The sequence below is a fragment of the Gekko japonicus genome, unplaced genomic scaffold (genome assembly GCF_001447785.1).
Source record: "Gekko japonicus isolate JY-2015 unplaced genomic scaffold, Gekko_japonicus_V1.1 scaffold350, whole genome shotgun sequence".
NCBI classification, from domain to species: Eukaryota; Metazoa; Chordata; class Lepidosauria; order Squamata; family Gekkonidae; genus Gekko; species Gekko japonicus.
Window position 1 is genome coordinate 1,117,079 of NW_015160845.1, and position 7,965 is coordinate 1,125,043.

Below are 7,965 nucleotides of genomic sequence, written 5' to 3' on the forward strand. Positions count from 1 at the left end.
AAAGTACCTACCTATATAGTTTAAAAAAATTGGCTCTCCAAAGAAATGTCAGTCGTAGTACTGTTGATATTTGGGTCTTTTGACTAATGAGATTGGATTCATACCCTGTTCTTCACTACCAAGAGGAATCTCAGATTGCCTGACAAGTTTCTCATGGACCTGAAACCCTCAGAAGCTGACACTGTGCTGGTTACACTGACATCTAAGTTACCACTCAACTAAGCCCGGGGTTACAGGTTGTTGTGTTGTGGAGTTAAAAAGAAGAAGTTAAAAAAAGAAGTTAAAAAGAAGAAGAGATTGGATTCAGCTGACATTTAACTTACCACTCTGGCCAGGCGGGGGTTAGTATGGGCTAGCCCAGAGTAACCCCCGCCTGGACTAACCCCCGGGGTTACTCTGGCCTGGCCCGGCAGGGGTTACTCTGGGCTAGGCCAGAGTAACCCCGGGGTTACTCTGGCCAGGGGGGGTGAATCTGGCCTGTTACAGCCGGCCAGATTAACCCGGGGTTACTCTAGGCTAGGCCAGAATAACCCCTCAATAACCCCTCCGGGGTTATTCTAGGCTAGGCCAGAATAACCCCGGGGTTACTCTGGCCGGGGGGTTAATCCGGCCTGTTACACCGGCTGGCTTTCGAGTTAGCCAAGTTAGCCACACCCACTACAGCCAGAATCTCTGCGTGCCTGGCTACAGAGGGAAGGCCTGGAGAGTGACCCCCACCGGTGACTCCGAGGTGGGTGGGCCAGGGGGGCCCCTGGAAGGATCGGGGAGGCATTTAAATGCCTCCCGTGCCTTCCCCAGCCTCTCCAAAGGCTAGCTTGCCCAGGCAAGCCAAGGGAAGGCAATTTAAACTGCCTTCCCTTCTGTTCAAGGGGGGGGTTGCCTGGGCTCCCTGCAGCTGTGGGGTGCCCGAGCAAGCCAAGGGAAGGCATATGGATGCGGTCTAATATGCTAATGTGCTGTGCTGTCAGGGGTGTGGTCTATTATGCTAATGAGTTCCTCCTGGGCTTTTTCTGCAAAAAGAGCCCTGCTTGGTGGCCTCACAGAGCTTCCTGATTCACATAAACTGCTATATCTACTAAACAACGTTGATGAAAATATAACTGACTCAGTGGCAAAGTTCTTTCAGGCTGCTCTTTTTACACAAACTGCAGAATGGTAACACGGAACTTGTTTTTAGGAGATATGCAAGTGAGACTTATTTATATGGATTTTGGATTATTTTAGAACGGGGTGTTGTTGTTTTCTCTCCCCCCCCCCAGTTGGTATATCTGCCTTATGTTTTATTTATTTATCTATTTGTGTATTTTCTCCAATATCAATGCCAAAAAAGGTAACTGAACTGATACTTAAATATACAATAAAGACCCTAGTGCAGTGATGGCGAACCTTTTAGAGACTGAGTGCCCAAACTGCGACCCAAAACCCACTTATTTATCGCAAAGTGCCAACACTGCAGTTTAACCTGAATACTGAGGTTTTACTTTAGAAAAAACAACTCATACATTAATTTAAGATGATCCAAACAAAGTAAGGAAAGCAATCCCAAATGCTTTCATTTACTTAAAATTATTTGGCAGAGAATTCGACACTTTAATGATGGTCTGGGCCTGGCTGGGGCAATGGCACGCGTGCCCACAGAGAGGGCTCTGAGTGCCACCTCTGGCACCCGTGCCATAGGTTCACCACCACTGCCCTAGTGTATCTCATTAATTATAGTACATTGATAACAAAAACCTAAAGAACAATGGCTGCGGTAACACGGAACATTAGCCCCGCAAGAGAGATGGAAGACAGGCGGATTTTCCGGGCACGATCTCACCGGCACATTTGGGAAGCGTAGCGCTTCCGTGGCACAACCAAGGCTTCCTGCCAAAAACACGCAGCAAAAAACTAGTACCTCGGAGGTACTAGTTTCCGGAAACCGCGGGGCAAGGGCTAGGTGGGGGTTAGTGGCCTAACATGCAAAGGAGTTCCTGCTACAAAAAAAGCTCTGGGTTTGGACAACAAACAAGGTAAACAGAATAACAAGCAAAAGGTGGGTGTGGCTGGATGACCACACTTCTGGTAACATGGGAGTATGGCCTAATGCGCTAATGAGCTGTGCTGTCAGGGTGTGGCCTGTTATGCTAATAAGTTTCTGCTGTTGGGTGTGGCCTATTATGCTAATGAGTTTCTGCTGGGCTTTTTCTACAAAAAGACCCCTGGAGCAGCAACTTGACGGAACTTTCCATCACTACCATTTAAATAAGTGATCAAGAACATAAGAACCTCTAGTTTGGACAGCTTAGTGCAGAGCTATTACTCCACACGTCTGCCCTCGATGAGCAGCAGCAATGAAAACGCCAAACTCTTGGAATGAGGCTATCATATCTCTAATAAATAAACCAAACTCCGAACAAGATGACATAAAAAGACCCATTTCACTCTTAAATGCGGACTATAAGATTTTTGCTTCAATCCTGACAGCAAGATTTAAAAAAGTGATGTCTCAAATAATACATCGGGACCAATCAGGATTCCTTCCGAAAAGGCAGATAAAAAACAACGTTAGAACAATTATAAATATTCTAGAATACTATGAATATAATCCAGGCAAACAGCTTGCACTAATATTCTTGGATGCAGAAAAAGCCTTTGATAACGTTAATTGGTCCTTCTTGAAATATAAATTAGAAACTTGGGAATGCGGAGAGAAGTTTGAAAATATGTTCTTGGCCATATATAAAGAGCAATGGGCGAAAATAGTTGTAAACGGAGAATTATCGCAAAAGATCCCAATACAGAAAGGTACCAGACAGGGCTGCCCGCTCTCGCCTCTACTTTTCATCTTCTGCTTAGAATCTTTAAACGACATGGTGAGAGAGAATCCAAATATTAGAGGCCCCAAAATAAAAGGAGAACAATACAAATTACAGGCCTTCGCAGATGATTTAGTATTTATTCTGGAAGATCCCATTACATCCATAAATCACCTAACAAACCAAATCCAGGAATATGGAAATCTGGCAGGACTAAAAATAAATTTGAAGAAAACCAAAATTCTAACAAAAAATTGCTCTAAAGAAGAAATAGATAAATTGCAAAAAAGTACCAAGATGGAGATAACAGACAAAGTCAAATATTTAGGCATAAATTTGACAAAGAATAATGCACAACTATACGAGAACAATTATAAACCCTTAATAGAAGAAATCAAGAAAGACCTGAAAAAATGGCAGGATCTCCACATATCGTTGATGGGGAGAACGGCCACTATAAAAATGAATGTCCTACCTAGATTTCTGTTCCTTGCGCAAACAATTCCGATTTTAAAAAATTACAAAATATGTGAGGAATTGGAGAAAATAACAAGAAGCTTTATATGGCAAGCAAAGAGAGCGCGTATAAGATTAAAACTATTACATGATAAAAAAGAAAGAGGCGGCCTGGGACTACCAGAATGGAAATTATATTACAGAGCGGCAGCAATGACCTGGATTCGGGATTGGATTTTGCTAGAAGATAGTAGAACTTTAAAATTAGAAGGTCATGACCTACACATGGGCTGGCACGCCTATGTGTGGTATGACGAAGAGAAAAAGCAGAAACATTTTCAAAATCACATACTGAGAGATGCTCTGATAAAAGTGTGGAGAATGATGAAGGAAAAATTCTATGATAAAATACCAAGATGGGTTTCCCCTTTGGAAGCCTTCATATTACCAAATCTAATGATGGAAGAAAAAATGGCCACCTATGATAAAATACTTACAAAAGAAAACGAACTGAAAGACTTTGGAATGCTGCAAGCAATAAAGATAAATCTCACAAACTGGGAGAAGCTACAATTAAAATCTAGATTTGCGAAAGATAAAACAAGAGGCTTTACAGAAACAAATACAAATTTAGATAAAATTTGGTTATCCTCCGCAGACAAACTGATTCAAAAAATATACAACTTCTTACTAGATGACCAACATTTGGAATACTAGGAGAAAACAGGCATAACACAAAGGCACATTAAGGAAAATTGCAACATATTTTGTAGTATGATAGGGCCGCTAAAATGCTTGACAAATATTTACTTATTAAATATTTTACCTGAAAATATAAAATATAATGATGCACCTTTAATATTATATATCCTCACAAGTGCCAGAATTGCCATAGCAAAACGTTGGAAATCAGACAAAATTCCAAGCAGAGAAGAATTAATCACAAATATCTTAGACATAAAAGAAATGGAAAAAACGAATATGTTTTTAGCGGGAAAAATGGACTGTGTGTTTAAGAAAAGATGGCAAAAATTTGATAATTGGTTAAAAACATATGGATAAAAATGCTCCAAAAATATTGTGAAAAATGGAAATATGAAATGTTATTTTTGTTATATGCCGAAAATCAATAAAAATATATTCAAAAAAAAAAAAAAAAGAACATAAGAACCTAAGAGAAGCCCATGTTGGATCAGACCAATGGCCCATCGAGTCCAACACTCTGTCACACAGTGGCCAAACATACCAGGTGCCATCAGGAGCAGTGTTCCCTCTCAACTGAGTTAGTGTGAGCTAGCTCACAGTTGTCTCGCCTCTGGCTCACACATTTTTTTGTCTTCGCTCAGGAAGGAGGCCTCCAGAGCAAACTCATTTATTCAGTATCCAACTAGCTCGCTCTCAACTTTAATGCCAGTAGCTCACAAAGTAGAGTTTTTGCTCACAAGACTCCACAGCTTAGAGGGAGCATTGATCAGGAGGTCCAGCAGTGGGGCCAGGACACTAGAAGCCCTCCCACTGTTGAGCCTCCCCCCCCAAGCACCAAGAATACAGAGCATCACTTGCCCCAGCCTCAGAGTTCCTAGCTATACCTCGTGGCTAATAGCCACTGATGGACTTCTGCTCCATATGCTTATCGAATTCCCTCTTGAAGCTGTCCATGCTTATAGCCACCACCACCTCCTGTGGCAGTGAATTCCATCATGGAATCATAGACTTGGAAGGGATCTCCAGGGTCATCTAGTCCAGCCCCCTGCACAATGAAGGAAATTCACAAATACCTCTCCCCCCCACAACAGACACCCTTTGAGATGGGTGGGGCTGAGAGAGCTCTTTCGACAACTGCTTGAGAGAGAACAGCTCTGAAAGAACTTGTGACTGACCCAAGCTCACACCAGCAGCTGCATGTGGAGGAGTGGGGAATCAAACCCGGTTCTCCCAGTCCACGCTCCTAACCACTACACCAACTGGCTCTCAGGACTCTTATTCATAGCGTTCAAGGTGATTTTTGTAATAACGACAGAACAATTTTTAAAAAAAACAACAGATGCTACAGGCAAACAAGCAGCATTAACCTCTTAAAAACACTTAACATAAAATGCTGTCATGACAGATGTAAGAGATGAGAGGGACCATGCCCCTGAGAGAACAGCTCTGAAAGAACTTGTAACTGACACAGGTTCACACCAGCAGCTGCATGGGGAGGAGTGGGGAATCAAACCTGGTTCTCCCAAATTAGAGTCTCCACTCCCTGAAACCCTGCAGAGCTACGGAAGGGGGCCTGTGGCTCAATGGTAGAGCATCTGCTTGGCAGGCAGGAGGTCCCTGGTTCAATTCCCAGTATCTCCAGCTAAAAGGGACCAGTCCGTAGGTGATGTGAAAGACCTCTGCCTGAGACCCTGGAGAGCCGCTGCTAGTCTGAGTAGACAAGACAGACCTTGATGGACCGAGGGTCTGGTTCAGTAGAAGGCAGCTCCATGTGTGTTCATGCGTGTTCAAAGCTCGAAAAATATCTGAAAAAGCCACTCCCTCCTGTTGTACGCATTTTATGAACCACTTTGTACTCTGCCACTGCCTAACAGGTTTGACTTGGTAGGTGTGCTTAGCACTTCCATAATGCATATGATTCTGACATCATGAATGTATTCAGGTATTAACTTTGGTTCATTTGTGACTGTTGTTTGAATGCATGCTGGGAAGAAGGCTGAAATGCTGATACACACTTATGCTACCCATGACCTTGCTCGTTCTGGCCAGCTACAACTGCCCATGTTTCTAATGTGAGTTAACCTAGCTAGAATAAAGAACAGTAAGCACTCTGTAACCATATCAGTTATATAGATACAGCATGCAACTTCATAGCTTCCAAAAGAAAAGTGAATTGTTCTGTTAGGAAAAGAAGAACTCTGTCTGGGAACAACCACACCCCTCCCCCCCGGTCTTAACCCAATGGGAAATAGGTGATGACATTTGACAATGTTTGATGGAACCAATAACTCTGTTTTATTTCTCTGATGTAATGTGAAGTATAAAATGCTATTTCACCCATTGTAACACTTGAAGAATCTGTTGGGTATTCAGGGTTCCAAAACCCTTGAATCTGTATTCTTCCTTATTAATTAATAAATTATTTTTTTAGTTTCCAACTCTACAGGACTGCTTTTGTGTGTTTTCTCAAATTGGCCTGGGCAAACACAATCAGGGACAGAGGTTCTGTCTTACATTCCCTGGGCATTCCCCCTGGGACTCAGCCATTTCCCGCTTTCACTGTTCGAAGTTTCCAAACCTCTCCGTTGGTGAGTACTCACGCATCACGATAATCAGCCAGCTTCACCTCTCTGCTATTCAGCTACAGGCTGATTTCTTCATTTGACCACGATGGAACCAGGAGGGAAGCAGGACCCATGGTCGGGACCAGTGTGTCCTCAAAGCTGAGCCAGTGTGAGCTAGCTCACAGTTCTTTAGCCTCCGGCTCACACATTTTGGTCTTAGCCCAGGAAGAAGGGCTCCAGAGCAGCCTAACTGATGCAGTAGCCCAATTGCCTCGCTCACAACTTTAGTGCCGGTAGCTCACAAAGTAGAATTTTTGCTCACAAGACGCCACAGCTTAGAGGGAGTTCTGGTTGGGACCCTAGGCCTTCAGTATTTGGGGGGCCCTCTGGCACTTCAGTCTTTCACCCCGCTAACGCTGACATCCTGACCTTGGTACGGTAGGTACTAGACCTCAGTAAAGGTAAACGTAAAGGTTCCCTTGCTCGAAAGCCAGTCGAGTCTGACTCTAGGGTTGCGGTGCTCATCTCTGTTTCAAAGCCAAAGAGCCAGCGCTGTCCGAAGACATTTCCATGGTCATGTGGCCGGCATGACTAAACACCGAGGTGCACGGAACGCTGTTACCTTCCCACCAAAGTGGTACCTATTTATCTACTTGCAATTTCTTGCTTTCGAACTGCTAGGTTGGCAGGAGCTGGAACTAGAAACGGGAGCTCACTTCGTTACGCGGCAACTACTGACCTTCCACAGCCTGCAGTTCAGCATCTTAACCACTTGAGCCACTGCAGCTCCCTAGACCTCAGTACATAGGCCTATATCGATTTTGAGGGTCTCCTGATGAAATCTATTCACAATTTTTACAGGCTGTCTATGAAGAGAAAATAACAGTGCCTGAGGAAAAAAGGAATTATGGGCCCCTAGTCCCTGCAGGGCCCTTAGGCTTCCGCCTAGTCAACCTTGTGGATAATACAGTCCTGGAGGGAAGAGAAGAAGAGAAGAGAAGAGATTGGATTTATACCCTGCCCTTCACTACCCAAGGGAGTCTCAGAGCGGCTTACAAACTCCTTTCCCTCCCCCTCCCCCACAACAGACACCCTGTGAGGTAGAAGAAGAAGAAGAAGAGATTGGATTTATACCCCACCCTTCACTACCCAAAGGAGTCTCAGAGGGGCTTACAAACTCCTTTCCCTCCCCCTCCCCCACAACAGACACCCTGTGAGGTAGAAGAAGAAGAAGAAGAGGTTGGATTTATACCCTGCCCTTCACTACCCAAAGGAGTCTCAGAGGGGCTTACAAACTCCTTTCCCTCCCCCTCCCCCACAACAGACACCCTGTGAGGTAGAAGAAGAAGAAGAAGAAGAAGAAGAAGAAGAAGAAGAAGAAGAAGAAGAAGAAGAAGAAGAAGAAGAAGAAGAAGAAGAAGAAGAAGAAGAAGAAGAAGAAA